Genomic DNA, 16,429 nt, shown 5'->3' on the forward strand with positions numbered 1-16,429 from the left:
ACAGAGGATGAGATGGCTGGATGGTATCACCGACTCGATGGACGTGAGTCTGAGTGAACTCCGGGAGCTGGTGATGGACAGGGAGGCCTGGCGTGCTGTGATTCATGGGGTCGGAAAGAGTCGGACATGACTGAGTGACTGATCTGATCTGAATGGGTGCAAAGTTTCTGTTTGGAGTGACGAAAATGTTTTGGAAATATACAACGGTTGCACAATATTTTAAATATAATTAATGCCACTGAGTTGTGTACTTAAAATTGTTAAAGTGCCTTTTTTTTTTTTTAATGTAAACACATTTCAGGAATATGGTCTCTGGAGCTTGAATAAAATGCTGTCAGATAAGAGAAAATACTGTCTCAAAATGTTACTGAGGAATAAGAAAAACATAAATAATCACAAAAAGACTTGGTATTGTCTTCCATTACGGGTATGAGGTAAATAAAGGAGCTGTTTATGTGAATTGTTGACAGAAAAATCAACAGTAAAGGACATTGAGGAAGAAAGGACAACAGATCATGGTAACTTTTCAAAGTGGTTTCATTATTAATAATCTATAGGAGATGCATGCTGAAACAGCCAGCACCCTCCACAAATGGAATTGAGGCAGCATCAATATTTTCCTTTTACCTGCAACTCAGTTTCCTTCTTTTTCTTCACCTCTTCTTTCTGAGGTGTGGGTATTATGAGCTTTCTTTCCAGCTCATTAGAGTTTTCTCACAATTGTCCCTGGATTAAAATAGAAGATGACTTGTACTTTGTTTCCATATGTGCATAGGGAAAATATGACTTGATCAATATAATTATTTTTATGCCTTTGAATAATGTTAAAAAAATTTCAGCTTCACTTTGGTCAAATTATTCCAAAGGGGATTTCCAAACTCACCAAGATATTGCAGTAAATGTCTGCAAGTTAAATATCTCCCTGGTAAAGTTGTTTAGAAATCAGTTAGGAACCATGTTTTGTCTTTGTTTTTACATTCGGCATAGAATATAAGTGTTATTTAAAGAGAAATAAAGAATAGTTGCCAAAATAAATGCTGATGGTATCATTTTATTCTCTGAAATATTAAAATAAAACTCAGAAAAGCCTTTTGAATTTGCTTAAGAAAAAAGCTGGACACCTTACCTTAAAGAGTAGGTAAGTTCTATTTTCAGATTTCTTCAAAATTATTTGTGTAATGAGACATATTATTACATAGTCATAGAATTTACTGGTTAACTTAAGGTATGGTACTCTGAAATATTACATGTACCTTAGATTTAAGCCAAATATCTGGTGAGTTGGACATGAATTAACTTTTCTTTAATCAACCCACAATTAATCACTATTGCTAGATCAATATTATTTTAAAATTTATTATTTAAATATAATTTAATGATCATTTGCCCTCCGGCTAATGTTTGTTAGAAAACTTTAGCTATGTTTACATACAGCCAATACTTGAAACTATTGCTCTATCTACCTGGTTACATAGAGCATCTCTTTCATGGTTACATATTTTTATACAACTCATGTGTGATAACTTACCCTTCCTATGTCAATTGCATAAAGCAATAAACAATGACAGTGATAAACGTTTTTTCATAACTTGGGGAATATTAAAGGGAACCAAGTAATGCAGAAAGTTGGTGACTTATATTTCAGTTAAAGATACAGAAAATCTGTTAAGGAAGTACTCAAGAAGTACAGAGTATGTTAAATCACTCTGCTCTTACTTTCTATTAATTGCCTGAATGTGCCATATTTGTAGCTTGAGTTTCTCATTCCGGTATTAACACCACTTGTTCTATTACATTTCAGCCAAGACAGAGCTTTTATTAAAATAGAAAGTTAATGAAGTTGATCTGAATAATTATTCAGAATAAATGAAAGAGTGGTGAATAGAGCATGGTCAGATTTAGTTCTGTATATTTTGGAGATCACCCAGGATGGAGACACCCAGGGTGTTAGGGCAAGTGACTTGAGTTTTAATGTATAAGACTACTCTTAAGGGTCTAGTCTCCATAGTAAGCCAAGGGAGTGAGAAATGGGGGAAGGTTACAGGGATGGGTTTATGTGACCTTCAAATGATTTTTGCTAATACACAGAAAACTAGTAAACATTAGAAGAGCAATTCTAAGTTGATCTTTCCGAGATATCATTCTGAAGTAAATATGATTATAAGATTCTGTGTTTATATGTGTCTTAAATACATGACAAAACAATTATATTGACAATGAAATAATTAAAATGAATTTTCATTTCATTCTATCAAATATTGAAATAAAATTATTTCTTTGACAAATACATACTGAACACTTAAAATAATCAAAATATAGAGTGAGGATATAATGAGAAAACTAATATAATTAATAATTTAATTCATGATGAGACAAACTGCACTATAATTGATTAAATGAGGAATGCATTGTATAATCTAATACATCAAATCCTTCATAAGTCATCATTTAATTATCCAGTCACAATCTTATTATAGAAGAACTAGGTAACTAACTTACTAAATGATAATTTCAGTAAAGTCTCCTAGGTGATTTTAGTCTTTTTTCCACCTAGTACAACTCCTGGCACATTGTAATTGATAACTAATTAATAATTTGAGTTTTATTTTCCTTCAGAGATTAAACAAGTAAGGTGGCTCAGAAAGTTTACATAATCTGTTCCAAATTCAAGCATTCACTATTCAACATAGATCTGAATGGCATAAATTGTGTTTGGTGTTGTTTTTCATTATGTCCAAATCAGGGAGAAAATGAGGCACTGGCCCTAACTCTCACCAAGATAAGATTTTTTTACAGAGATAAGCTAAAGCATTCAACAGTATCCGACAATAATTAGATAAAAATATGAAGCAAAGTAGGCAGTTCTAAGAACCACGAGACAGAATATTTGAGTAACCATAGCACGGTGGGCTGTAGTTAGTGAGCTCTGTCTGGAAGTAGCAGGAGTTTAATACACTGTGATAGAACTGAACAAAGATTGATTTGGAACTGCTGGTCCAGCTTCACTACTTCACGGAATCATTAGGAATTTCAGAGAAGACTATTTAAGATTGAACTATAGATGACAGAGATTTCCATATACCTGGATTGGATAAAGGGAACTTGAAATAGCAGGCTCTAAAGGATCCAAAGTAAAGGAGAGCTTGAGGAGTTGTGCTTCTTTCTGAGATTGGATCACTTAATCTTATAAGAGATAAGAGAGACAATGGCCTGGAGGGGAGTTGTAAATTTATTCTGATTTGTTTGGAAAGTAATAGTCATCAACATCTAGCTGCAGACTCCTCAAAATTTATGTCAGAACCATGTACAAAAAGTTCAGGTCCAGCAGAGATCCTTAAAAATTTGGTTTAACTCCCATTGCTTATTGATGTCTAAACTGAAATACAAAATAGGGGTGTGGCATACTCATGGCAACAAGTTAGAAAATAGTACAATGAGATGAAGGAGACAACATTTTGTTTAAATTTCCAAATACTTCAGTATTTTATATAATATCTTCTGCTAAGATGATATAATATTTATTTTTTTAAATATGAAAATACAAAATGATGTTTGTAGACATATGAATCATATTTTTATTTCTATACAAATAATTGAAAATAGGGAAAATGCTTTCAAGTTGTTTAGAAATATAGGTTATAGTTTTTGAGTCATGGATTATACAATTTTTATATTTTAAAAAGTAAATTTTTATAGGTATTTTTGACATCTCTTTCACCTTTTCACATCTCTTTCTAATTGAGTAGATTGAGTGCATTTACATGACAACAATTTAAAAAATAATTATCAATTTTCCCTGAAATGTTCAAGTATTGGTAAGAAAAAAGAATCTTCATTTTAAAAGCTTCTGTTTACTTTCTCAATACTTCATAATCATTTCATTGATTTTCCATTTTAGTCTGCAAACACACTTACCAAAATGGCATTTACATTGTCTTTTTCAAATATAATTTGGCCTGTTATCTGATAAAGAATCTCACAGAGGCAGGGTTTTAGACATAGACTTCAGCAATAAGTGAACAGTGAACTTCCAGATGTTCAAGCTGGTTTTAGAAAAGGCAGAGGAACCAGAGATCAAACTGCCAACATCCTCTGGATCATTGAAAAAGCAAGAGAGTTCCAGAAAAACATATATTTCTGCTTTATTGACTATGCCAAAGCCTTTGACTGTGTGGATCACAATAAACTGTGGACAGTTCTGAAAGAGATGGGAATACCAGGCCACCGGACCTGCCTCTTGAGAAACCTATTTGCAGGTCAGGAAGCAACAGTTAGAATTGGACATGGAACAACAGACTGGTTCCAAATAGGAAAAGGAGAACAGCAAGGCTGTATACTGTCACCCTGCTTATTTAACTTCTATGCAGAGTACATCATGAGAAATGCTGGGCTGGAAGAAGCACAAGCTAGAATCAAGTTTGCCGGGAGAAATATCAATAACCTCAGATATGCAGATGACACCACCCTTATGGCAGAAAGTAGAGGAACTAAAAAGACTCTTGATGAAAGTGAAAGTGAAGAGTTAAAAAGCTGGCTTAAAGCTCAACATTCAGAAAACTAAGATCATGGCATCTGGTCCCATCACTTCATGGGATATAGATGGAAAAACAGTGGAAACAGTGTCAGACTTTCTTTTTCTGGCTCCAAAATCACTGCAGATTGTGATTGCAGCCATGAAATTAAAAGATGCTTACTCTTTGGAAGAAAAGTTATGACCAACCTACATAGCATATTCAAAAGCAGAGACATTACTTTGCCAACAAAGGTCCATGTAGTCAAGGCTATGGTTTTTCGAGTGGTCATGTCCGGATGTGAGAGTTAGACAGTGAAGAAAGCTGAATGCCGAAGAAGTGATGCTTTTGAACTGTGGTGTTGGAGAAAACTCTTGAGAGTCCCTTGGACTGCAAGGAGACCCAACCAGTCCATTCTGAAGGATATCAGCCCTGGAATTTCTTTGGAAGGAATGAGGTTAAACCTGAAACTCCAGTACTTTGGCCACCTCATGCAAAGAGTTGACTCATTGGAAAAGACTCTGATGCTGGGAGGGATTGGGGGCAGGAGGAGAAGGGGACGACAGAGGATGAGATGGCTGAATGGCATCACTGACTCGATGGATGTGAGTCTGTGTGAATTCCGGGAGTTGGTGATGGATAGGGAGGCCTGGCGTGCTGCGATTCATGAGGTCACAAAGAGTCGGACATGACTGACTGACTGAATTGAACTGACTGAAGGGAAAAAAGGTTGAGAAAATGAAAGTTAACTGATCAGTTCATGCAGCAAGTCAAGAATTATATAAAGAATAATCTGTGATTGAATATTGAATTTACATTGTTTCCCACCAAATCAGAAGAATATAATTTAGGGGATAAGTTAAAATAGAGCATTCAGTTCAGTTCAGTTCAGTTCAGTCGCTCAGTAGTGTCTAACTTTGTGGTCCCATGAATTGCAGCACACCAGGCCTCCTTGTCCATCACCAACTCCTGGGGTTCACCCAAACCCATGTCCATCGAGTCAGTGATGCCATCCAGCCATCTCATCCTCTGTCATCCCCTTCTCCTGCCCTCAATCTTTCCCAGCATCAGGGTCTTTTCACATGAGTCAGCTCTTCGCATCAGGTGGCCAAAGTATTGGAGTTTCAGCTTCAATATCAGTCCTTCCAAGACTGATCTCCTCTAGAATGGACTGGTTGGATCTTCTTGCAGTTCAAGGGACTCTCAAGAGTCTTCTCCAACACCACAGTTCAAAAGCATCAATTCTTCTGCCCTCAGCTTTCTTCACTGTCTAACTCTCACATCCTTACATGACCACTGGAAAAACCATAGCCTTGACTAGATGGACCTTTGTTGACAAAGTAATGTTTCTGCTTTTCAATATGCTATCTAGGTTGGTCATAACTTTCCTTCCAAGGAGTAAGCATCTTTTGATTTCATGGCTGCAGTCACCATCTGCAGTGATTTTGGAGCCCCAAAAAAGAGTCTGACACTGTTTCCTCATCTATTTCCCATGAAGTGATGGGACCAGATGCCATGATCTTCATTTTCTGAATGTTGAGCTTTAAGGCAACTTTTTGACTCTCCTCTTTCACTTTCATCAAGAGACTTTTTAGTTCTTCTTCACTTTCTGCCATAAGGGTGGTGTCATCTGCATATCAGAGGTTATTGGTAATTCTCCTGGAAATCTTGATTCCAGCTTGTGCTTAAATTATTAAGAATAATTTTAAAAGCCTAAAACGCAATTGTCAGTTGAATGGGATGGCTTATTTGATAACTACAAATATCCCCTCTTCTTTATTCAGGATGATACATATTTAAATGTCATTTTGTGGCTGTTGATGATGACTCTAATACACTAGATAGATTTGCAGTTTTACTCTTCCAAACCCCATTTTATGTACACAGGTTTGAATGGTAATTTCTCTGTAAATGAAAAAGAAGGAGAGGAGCATTACAGGTTTGAAAATAAATTGTGAATATAATGGTTCTGAAGTCTGGAGTAAATTAAATACAATATTTTAAATACTAAAGTCCTGTGTTTTATATAGCTGAAGTAAATTTTAGTGTGATTTAGTGGAATAATTAGTTCTCAGTAGTTTTCCCTAGTCTATCCTTCTTGAACTTCTACCAGTAGAAAGATATTGCTTTATTCAAAGGATTAATAGTTATAAACACATTATTAGAGCTGGTCTTACATTACTTTATAGCAGTGACTTGGAGGTGAAGGAGGTAAAAAATAACAGAAATGAAAGAGAGAAAAGCCAGTCTGAGATACTAAGACATGTGATATAGGAACAGAAAGAATTTAACATTTTCAGGATGATTGATTATTAGAAAGAGTAGAACAGTCTGCATACATCAGTTAGAAAGAAAACAATTTATGCTAGTGAATAAAACACTGTGGGAGACTAAAATTCAAGTGAAACTTATTAGTATCCTCAAATGCCTTACTGAATATCTAAAACATATATTTTTAAAGTTTGAGATGATATATTTTGAAAAAATAGAGGTAATTAACCAGTTCATTCTGAAGGAGATCAGCCCTGGGGTTTCTTTGGAAGGAATGAGGCTAAAGCTGAAACTCCAGTACTTTGGCCACCTCACATGAAGAGTTGACTCATTGGAAAAGACTCTGATGCTGGGAGGGATTGGGGGCAGGAGGAGAAGGCGACAACAGAGGTTGAGATGGCTGGATGGCATCACTGACTCGATGGATGTGAGTCTGAGTGAACTTTAGGAGTTGGTAATGGACAGGGAGGCCTAGAGTGCTGCAATTCATGGGGTTGCAAAGAGTCGGACACAACTGAGTGACTGAACTGAACTGACTGATACTTTGCTTGTTATCCTTTTAACTATAAAATATAATATTTTATCTGTAAATTAAGCACACTTTTAAATTAGGCACAAGATAAATATAGATGATTTTGGCCATGTATATATACCTCATGATTCCAAATGTGTTGATTTTTTTTTCTATTTATCACATTTCCAGCTAGAATGGATGGAAGGAAATTTCTCACATATAAGATTATCCACATATTATCTCTTATTTTCTCTTAGGGTTTCATTTCTGTGTCTATTTTCTCAATAACTAATAGTGAGAATAGGAAAGTGATGACTGACTTTTTTCCCTACACTACCATTTCTTGAATTCTACCAGGGCATAATATCCAGTTATGGTTGATAATACATGCTAATAGAATGGTTATGTAAATATACTGCATTCCACAGTGTTAGTTTTCAAATCAGGTATCAAAGTTGTTTATGAGAAATTAATATTTTCCTCATAAACAAAAAGAACTTAAGGAAAGCTTTTCAAAATAAAAATCAAATATTTTTCTTCAAGTTTTAAACCTTTCTGTTATAAAATGCCCCATGCTGCAGTCCATGGGGTCGCAAAGAGTTGGATCAGACACAAACTGAGTGACTGAACTGAGCTGAACTGATGACAAGGAATGATATATTTTTAAAGATTGATAACTGATTGCAGATGGCTACAAACCACTCTGAGTCATGGAAAATAGGAATAACATCACAGAATTTTTTCTCTTAGGACTTTCTCAGAAAAAAGGAAATTGACATTCTCTCTCTCTTTTTTTTTTTTTACTGTTCTTACTTTGTTACATTGCAATTCTGATCGGAAACCTACTTGTCATGAGTTCTATTGCCTCCAGTCAACTTATGAAGCAGCCCATGTATTTCTTCCTGAGTCACCTCTTCCTCACAGACCTTTGTTACACCTCCACTGTCACCCCCAAGTTGATCGCTGACTTACTGGCAGCAAAGAAGACCATTTTCTACCATGGCTGCATGACACAGGTCCTCACCATGCACTTCTTTGGGGGGATTGAGGTCTTCATCCTTGCGGGGATGGTCTATGATCGCTATGTGGCCATCTGCAAGCCTCTGCGCTGCACTCTGATCATGACCAGACAGAAGTGTATTGCCATGATCGCTGCTTCCTGCGCTGGGGAATTCCTGCATTCCTTCAATCAGTTTCTCCTGGCCATCTTTTTACCCTACTGTGGGCCAAACGAAATAGTTCATTACTTCTGTGATGTGTATCCTCTGTTGAAACTGGCCTGCACTGACACCACCAGAATCGGTCTCTTGTCATCGCCAATTCGGGCCTCATGGGCCTGGACTTTTGTGGTCTTGTTGATATCCTACTCTGTGATGTTTTACACTGTCAGGTCCTACTCTGTAGAGAATTGCCACAAAGCTCTCTCCACCTGCAGTTCCCACATCACTGTGGTAGTCCTCTTTTTCGCTCCTTTATTCTTCATTTACATTGGACCAGCAACTACTTTCAGTTCAGTTCAGTTCAGTCGCTCAGTCGTGTCCGACTCTTTGCAACCCCATGAATTGCAGCACATCAGGCCAGCAACTACTTTACCAGAAGACAAAGTGTTTGCTCTTTTTTATACTATCATTTCTCCCATGTTCAACCCTCTAATCTACACACTGATAAACATGGAGATGAAGAATTCCATAAAGAAACTCTGGTGCCATATCACAGTAAGAAAAGAAATGAACTAAAACATACCTCTGATTTTCACCACTGAACTTGTTGAATATATGAATTTTATACACTGAAAACTTTAAAATGTATAATGCTTGCCTATGTTTTTTGTTTTGTTTTAGCAACATATAGATTCAAATATGAGCAAAATCTTACAACTCCCTGGATTTATCCAGACTCTCTGCTGTACTCTTTTCTAGTTTTCTAGTTTTCTTATTTATAGCTCCTCTTCCCCTCTGATCTTTTGGCTGTGTAATCAATTTAGATATTTAGCAGTAGACTATCAAAGGTATCATGTAATACAAATCAACACTGAGAACCCATAGAGCCCATTCTTGTATGTGACTTTAATCAATAAAGCCAATTCCAGGTAGCAATGATTTAGAAGATAATTCCAACATTTACTTGCATAATTTAAAGAATATTCTAAATGACCAAATTTTGGACAAACTTTTGAGACAAACCCTCAGATGATTGTCTTTGAAGCCCTTCCCATACAGGCATATTGGGACCTGCCACTGTCACATATTGTAAGTTGAACCCACAACCCTCAACCATTGGCCCCAGACTTTTTATGAAGATCAGTCATTCTCTAGTAGCCTTGCCCTCAAAGGAAGAGTTGTAATGATGCAAGCCAGGGCCCAGCTCCCAGATTCCAGCTAACAAATGCATTCCAAGAGGAAAGAATTCACACAGAGAAAAACATTGTTTTCCAGTGGAAATCATTGAGACCTCTCTGGCTCTCTTCATAAAACTCAGAAGAATCTAAGCTAACAAGGTTTTCATTTGGGGACCCCAGGACTGATTAATAAACAGTTCACCCCAAGTGGAAAAGGAAGCACAGAGAGTTGAGAAATGCTGTACAGAAAAGCTGCCATCCTTATGCTTTGGTTCTGACCTACTGAGGTATGGTGCCTCCCATTGTCTCTGGTTTGTTTGAATGCTGTAACACCAAATAACCATTTGGCACTGGATGAGCTTGATGTTTCAAAAATGAAGATATTTTAGACTTCTAAATAAGTTGCCCTACTGGTTGTAAACCACAGAGTACAATGTGTGATGGCCATCTTCCATCACACTTATTATTGGAAGCATTATTTTTTTGTTCCTGTCCATAGGTCTTAAGAAGAGTAAGAACATGTGATAAGTGGATATACCTGGGAAACACTAAGAATAAATGCTAGTAGAAAAATAGATGCCTTTTATCATGAATTCCTATCTCTGAGGTGCTACAAGAATATGAAACACAACAGAACTTTGTTATCCTGTAAATAAATTGGCTCTTTACCCTTCCAAACAAATTTACCAATAAAAATGGACAGTTTTATGGACATTCTTAATGGTTGTCTTATACCATCTACCTTTGGATTTCTTTGTGAATGTTATGGTTCAGTGAATACACTGAAATATGGACAAGGAAATCAAATGGTATTTGGGATTTGCTTTAAAACACTGCAGAAAAGGAAAATGTGTGTGGTGGATAAATAAAGCAAGAATGACAAGTTATAGGTAATTATTAAAGTCGGGTGATAGACCCATGGGAGTTCACAATACTTTTGTATTTGCTTAAAATTTCTAAATTAAAAGAAAAGTCAAAGACATGGAAATTTTCCAGTGTTAAAGAACTAACATAAAAACACTCATTAGAGTATGGAGAAAAGGGAACCCTTCTAAACTGTTGGTGAAAATGTAAATTGGTGATGTCACTACGGACAACAGTTTGCAGGTTCCTTAAAAAACTAAAAATGGAAATACCATGTGATCTAGTAGTCCCACTCCTGGGCATATATCTGGGAAAAACAAAACAAAAAAACCCTCTAATTCAAAAAAGATACATGCACCTCAGTATTCATAGCAGCACTATTTACAAAAGCCAAGAAGCAATCAAAGTGTCCATCAACAGACAATTGCCTTAAGAAGTTGTGGCACATATATAAAGAAAGAATGGAATATTACTTGGCCATAGAAAAGGAACAAAGTATTGCCATTTTCAGCCACATGGATGGACCCAGAGAATACTGTATTTAGTGAAGTAAGTCAGACAGAGAAAGACAAATATATGACATCACTTATATGTTATGTCTAAAAAGTGATACAAATGAATCTATATATGAAACAGAAACAAACTCACAGACATTGAAAAATAAATTTATGGTCACCCAAGGGGAAAGAGAGGGGAAAGGGATGAATTAGTGGTATAGGATTAACAGATACAAAAAAAATTATGTATAAAATAGATAAGCAACAAGAATTTACTACTATATAGCCCAAAGAACTATATTAGGTATCTTGTAACAACCCATAATGGAAAATAATCTGGAATATGTGTATATATCTGAATCACTTCGTTGTACACCTGAAACTCCTTAAGCTAATTGGAAGACATGCAAAGAGGGTATAACCAATCTTGCTGGTACATTTTGGTTAAAATGAAAAACAGATTGCCGTGCTACTATTCTAACAAAATAAAGGTGTCAATAAATGAAGATGTCAATGTAAATGGCCCTCAAAAAAATAAAAATATAGCTTTCTACTCTGATAATTTTGTAGCCAATGGCAATCTGGAGCTTCTCATATGTCCAACACCAGTACTCTTACCTAAGTCCCACATCAATCTCTTTTCTTTTGTTCAAAGGAACTGTTTTTCCCAACTCTGTCCATGTAAACATGAACTGCAACTCTGGCTAATTCTAGCACCCGATAGTATATATTTGTTACGGGCATGTGTTCCGGACCCAGCATTGCTTACTAACTATGAGGACTAGGACATATGCTCAACAAACCATCCATCAAGTGATAATAATAGCCCAGCACACAGTATTATAAAGATATGTGCAGGACCGAAATACTGGTCATACAGTAAGTGCTCAGTTAGTATAAGCCATTTTATAGCCCAGTATCCTGTTATGCATTAGAAATGTAACCATTCTGATAATAACTTTCCTTTGGAGTGGTGAGGGTGTGAGAATGGGACTCATATTAATGTCATGCTCCGACTAGTTTCCCTGGTGGATCAGACAGTAAAGAATCCACCTGCAATGTGGGAGACCTGGGTTTGATTTGCTTTCATGAGAATTTGTTTTCAAGTTGTAGAGAGAGCCATGCTAGATACAAAATGAGTTGTCAGTGTTGAGAATTCTCAAAATGGGTGCACAATTCAAAAAGAAAAATAGCATATTTCTATGACTCAGTTTTAAATGCCCAGCAAACAGACCTAAAATATGTGCTAGAAATTCTTGCAAAAAATATCCTAACATATTTGCTTGTTGTTTTAAACCTAGCTCTTGACAGCTATCTGAAAACTCCTGGATAGGGAATGCACAGTATACACATCAGAGAACATAACAGAGCAGGAAAGTGAAAGATCACCTTCTGGTGTGAAATAAGCAGGGTCTTTGATAAGAAGACCAACCAGCCCTCAAAGTTTCCCTCTGCTTCAGAAGCCCTATCCTCCAAGCAACCAGACTTGTATTATTGAAAAATAAAACTTCAAAAATTAACACAAATGTTTCTGTTTTATTTTTACTCTTGGAATAAAAGTTGTGAATATGGATTACTAAAATAATTGGAGACTGCAGCAACATAGATGGACCAAGAAATTATCTTACTAAGTAAAATAAGTCAGACAGAGAAAACCAAATATATGCAATCACTTATATGTGGAATCTAAAAAAAAAATAAAATTACACAGATGGACTTATTTACAAAACAGTAACAGACTCACAGATGCAGAAAACAAATGTATGGTTACCAAAAGGAAAAGGGGAGGGGAAGGATTAATTAGGAGTCTGGGATTAACAGAATCAGACTACAAAATATAAAATAGATAAACAATGATCTATTATATAGCACAGGGAACTATACTCAATATCTGTAATAACCTATAATGAAAAGTAGTGAGATGGAAAATATACATGCATATAAACACACATATATATGAATTGAATCACATGACTATATACCTGAAACCAGCATGACATTTTAAATAGACTGCAGTTTAATAAAATAAACAAACATGTCATTGCCAATATCAATCACTAAGTAGGGAATTCCTTCACTTTTGCACTTTGATTTCCTCCCTTCTCAGCTTCTCAAGAACATCAGCCATATTTCTCTCTCCAGCTGGATCATTAATAGCATGTAAAATATCAAGAAATGATGATGAGATTCTTTGTAATTTAGTGAGTGACCTTACCAGTTCTTGCATTCAGGTTATTATCCACCTTTCATTAACTTTGGCTAAAATATTTTGCAAGTCAAAATAGAGAAGTTGATTCACACAAAATAATATCAATGCTAACAATGTCTGGCCATAGAAATTCAAATTGTGTCAGGAAAAATGCAATTAATGATAGCCCTTTGTATATTTGACTAGTTTTGCATCAACTTATAAATTCATTTTAGCACCATTTAATGACTATAAATATGTGGGGGAACTCTTGTCTGAACCAATGGTAACATCTTAGTGGTTTCTACATTAAATATTAATTATAAGTTCAATAGAATCTTTGACATGTTCATTCAACATTTGTATAAAAACACAAATATGTTCTGTCTTAAAATGCATCATTTGACAAATGATAAGCTTTAAAGAAACTATAGAAATAGATCTATTCATAGATACCCACTGACTGTTTAAAAAAATTTAGTGGTACATGAAAAGATCTTAGAAGCTTTAGATAGACAATAAAGACAAAGTAAATTTTTTAAAAGACGAATTCAGTTGTATGATTTCAGCTTTTGAACATACATAAATACCACATTTTCAGGTACCAAATGGATGAGAAAATACAATTGTCTTATGGAATTACATAAAGTAAAATTCAAGAAACAACTAAATAATAAATATCTGTATAACATTAAAAAGTCAAAGATTTACAACTGAGTAAAACTTCTATAAATTAAAATGAAAAGATGCACAGCTTCCTATTCATTTATTTAAAATATACTATTTGTAATTATACGTTTGCTTGTTTATTTACTTCATTGTCTGACTCCTTCTTTAGTCTCCAGCATCACTGAGGGTTTTGTTCACCACAGAGCATTTCCTAGGGCTTCCCTGGTGGCTTTGTTGTAAAGAAGCCATCTGCCAATGCAGGAGATGTGAGTTTGATCCCTGGCTCAATAAATTCCCTTGGAGAAGGAAATGCAACCCACTCCAGTATTCTTGCCTGCAAAATCGCATGGACGGAGGAGTCTGGTGGGCTACATTCCATGGGACTCCAAAGATTTGCACATGGCTTAGCAGCTAAACAACAGCAAATGCATTCTCCATAGTAAGGTTTATCCAATCAGACCTTTTAGAAGTAGGAAATAGTAAATATTTTATATGAATGAATTTATGAGACCATTTTATGTTTCTGTTATAGTTCTTTTAAAAATAAATTTTATACAAAATACATACACCAGAAAAAGCACATCTTTTTAGTAAAGAGTTAGCCATACAAAGATAAATTGGGAAATTATCTGTGCATCTGACAAGAGAACCCATGGGGTCATGTGAGCTTCCACCCCACAAAAAAACCAACCAACCAACCAAACAATAACCACTCTAAAGCATAGGAGACTTTTCTGGGCATCACTTAGAAACTGTAATGCCCTAAAAAAAAAATTTTCCCCCCTAGGGAAAATTCAATCTTAAATCCTGGGTCTACACTCTGAACTTTTAATTCTGGCCATAGGGTTCTCAGTATTTCCCATGGCAGCTCACTTCAGTCTCCCTCAGCTAACTGACTCTGCCCTGTCCTGACAAATGGGCATTATATACAACATTCCTTACATTCTTCACATCCCATGTCTAATTGTAGTGCCTTGGATGTTGATGCAATAGGGAAATGCAATTAAGGACTTCAGTGTATTTATTTATTAGGTAGAAATTGAGAAACTGAAGCTATTGTTTACATCTTTGGCAAAGTGTACTGATGGGAAATGTCTAAATCTTCAGAGATATTGAGACCTATTCTATAGTAAACATTTTTCAGAATTCTCCTTAAATGCCAATTCAACATCCAAAAGAATATATCATACATATGTACATACATATATATATATATACACACATATACATATGCAAATTTTGTATAGAGGCAAAGGCAAAATATCAAAGAGACACATTTATTTTTTAGAAATGGAAAAACTGCTTGCTAAAAGTGTCTCAAAGTTAGTTCAATTTGCCAAATATATCCCTATCAGTGGAACTCAAAAGCTCTCTTATAAGATGTTATGCAGTTAGAGATGGAATGCTGCATGGAAATGGTAATTTTCAAAATTCTGACTTTATTTTAGGTGTGAAGCCTCATCTTATAAGAAATCTGTCTGATAAGTTAAGTAGCTGGTAAGTTAAATCCAGTTCCTAATTATACTAGTGACTTTCCTTAAAATGAATATTTGAATCATTCTGATTGTATTTATGATCTAAGCATTCTAACAAAACTTTGAAAAATGCCAGAATCTTTAAAATGCTACTTTTACTATTAGTGAAAACGTTCTGGCTTCAACTATCATGAACTGTGATTTGCACATGAGCTGTTAAAGTTATCAGTGCTATATCTCTCAGCAGCTATAAAAATATTACCAGATTTACTTATCTTTTTAATATTTCATAGATTTGATCATACAGTTAGTCCTTTGGATTCCATGATGGGAAAAAGTTGAATATGAAGAAGAATGGAGTGGCCCAAAAGATAAGTGGACAGTACTGCCGTGAAGGAACTGAATATTACAAAGAAAAATCTAATCAAATCAAAACACCAGTATGCTTCTAAAATTATGCAGAAGCAAACATGAATGATGAAATTTTCAAACAACCTACTTGAATGGATAGTATTTAAGTGGTAGACTTATTTTTCCTATGTTTAGATAATGTGTTTTTTGAAATGAATAAAAATTATCAAAGGGAAATACAAACATTTGTCTAATTTGGGTAGGGTTAATTAGTTGAAAATAAAGAAAACAAAAGTATTAGCTGACTGAAATAAGCAGAACATTTATCTTCAGAAATGTGGGGAAGTCAGCTCAATCCAGACCAGAGAGAAAGATTTGCTTAATGATAGAATGTTTCTCTGTAAACTACAGCCTTCAGGTAAGAAAGAACAGATTGTTTACAGCAGGGAAAGTATGCTATGTCTTATCTATCTATCTTTATCCCATGTTACAATATTACATATTTTAAGTAAGCTCAAAATGTATAGTAAGAATAATACAATATACCCATTGATATGACAAATATAATGTCAATGACAATGAATGTTTACTAAATGTTTTTTTTTTTTTTTTCCTCTAATTTTATTTTATTTTTAAACTTTACATAATTGTATTAGTTTTGCCAAATATCAAAATGAATCCGCCACAGGTATACATGTGTTCCCCATCCCGAACCCTCCTCCCTCCTCCCTCCCCATACCCTGTCCCTCTG

General features: G+C 35.2%; 2 pseudogenes; both read left to right on the top strand.

Moving 5' to 3' along the window:
• Positions 1 to 8,006: 8,006 nt before the first annotated feature.
• On the top strand, positions 8,007 to 9,032 carry LOC104983166 (annotated as a pseudogene).
• A 7,036-nt stretch (positions 9,033 to 16,068) lies between these two features.
• The window catches only part of LOC104983167, a 3,948-nt pseudogene continuing 3,587 nt past the window's right edge, over positions 16,069 to 16,429 (top strand).

The sequence above is a fragment of the Bison bison genome, unplaced genomic scaffold (assembly GCF_000754665.1).
Source record: "Bison bison bison isolate TAMUID 2011002044 unplaced genomic scaffold, Bison_UMD1.0 scf7180017861828, whole genome shotgun sequence".
In the NCBI taxonomy this organism is placed as follows: Eukaryota; Metazoa; Chordata; class Mammalia; order Artiodactyla; family Bovidae; genus Bison; species Bison bison.